The sequence below is a fragment of the Carlito syrichta genome, unplaced genomic scaffold, assembly GCF_000164805.1.
Source record: "Carlito syrichta isolate Samal-C Ts95f unplaced genomic scaffold, Tarsius_syrichta-2.0.1 Scaffold314761, whole genome shotgun sequence".
Classification (NCBI taxonomy): Eukaryota; Metazoa; Chordata; class Mammalia; order Primates; family Tarsiidae; genus Carlito; species Carlito syrichta.
The window spans coordinates 210,752-212,258 of NW_007258857.1; positions in this window are offsets into that span (position 1 = coordinate 210,752).

A 1,507-nucleotide genomic window follows, 5' to 3' on the forward strand; every position below is an offset into this window, starting at 1 on the left:
AGGTGAACAATACTTGCAGACATATGACACGAATATGATTGCTAATATACAAAATTGCATTTACAGTTGTGATTAGAAATTAATACCAAGATACTGTGGCTGTAAATCTGAACTAAAAAGTAATATTTAGAATTAACAGCGAAATAGGAGAAAACATTTATTGGTCAAAAATGAAAGTGGCTTTACCTTAGGTCCATGAAATAAAATTAAAAAAAAAGAAACTGTATGCAAATAATGCAATATTAATGCTGCTGTTTTACTAATATATTAATACATGTATTAATAATGCCATATACTTTATAATAGTTTGATCATTTACATTAACAATATAATATTGTTAAATTAATAATTTTTAATTAATAAGCATTCTTAAAGCAAATAATTTTATCATCATCAAAAAAAATTTCCTATCTTCTTTTTTTCCTACCACAACAAAGAAGATTACACTTAGAACTATTTAACAACTAAGTTCTCAGAAGGATTGCTTGAGCCCAGGAGTTTGACACCAGTCTAGCAACATAGTAAGACCTCATCTCTACACAAAATCAAAAGTTAGCCGAGCATGGTAGCCCATACCTGTAGTCCCAACTACTTGAGAGACTGTGGCAGGAGGATTGTTTGAGTCTGGGAGTTTGAGGGTACAGTGAACCATGATCATGTCACAGAACTCCAGCCTGGGTGACAGAGTAAGGTACCAACAAAATAACAATAATAATAATTTAGAATTATAAAGAGTTTTAAATGTATTCTTAAAAAAATTTTATTAACTCCCTTTATTTTAAATTTTTATACATCTTAAATTTATTTTTATTTACCCAATCATATAATTATTATTCTTTAAATGTGAGTTTAGCTCACACTCATACTCATTTGTAAATATGTTAGATACACATATCATATCTAATGCTTTCCATTTCTATCTCTTCTTAAATAAGTTTCACATAGCACTATCTTAATTACATGATTTTGTTATAAACAAATTAGGAAGACTTGCAGTTTCTTAACATTTATAACTTTATTTCATAGAAAAATACTTCATCTTTTTAATTTTTATTATAAAATTAGATTATATATATTTCTTCTCTCTTGGTTTATCCCAATTTTATTTGATTATCATTCTTAGTTTTTAATTTCACATTTTTATGTACATTTAAAACATTTTTGATTCCTCATTTTAAAATAATTCATTTATTGAAGTGTAATACACATGCTGTAAAGCACACAGACCATAAATAGGTACAAAGTGTACTGATCTGTGTAAATATCACACACTCTCACTGTCACTTCAACTATGTCTTTAATGTGATATTTTAATACAATCATTGTTAAAACTATGGTGAAATACTGTTAAAGGAAACAATGTGAAATTTTTTTTTTTTTTGAGTTGGAGTCTCACTCTGTCGCCCAGACTGGAGTACAGTGGCCGCTCCCAGCCACCACAGCCTCGCCCTGCTGGGCTCCGGTGATCCTTCCACTCAGCCTTCCAAGTAGCTGGAACTACAGGCAC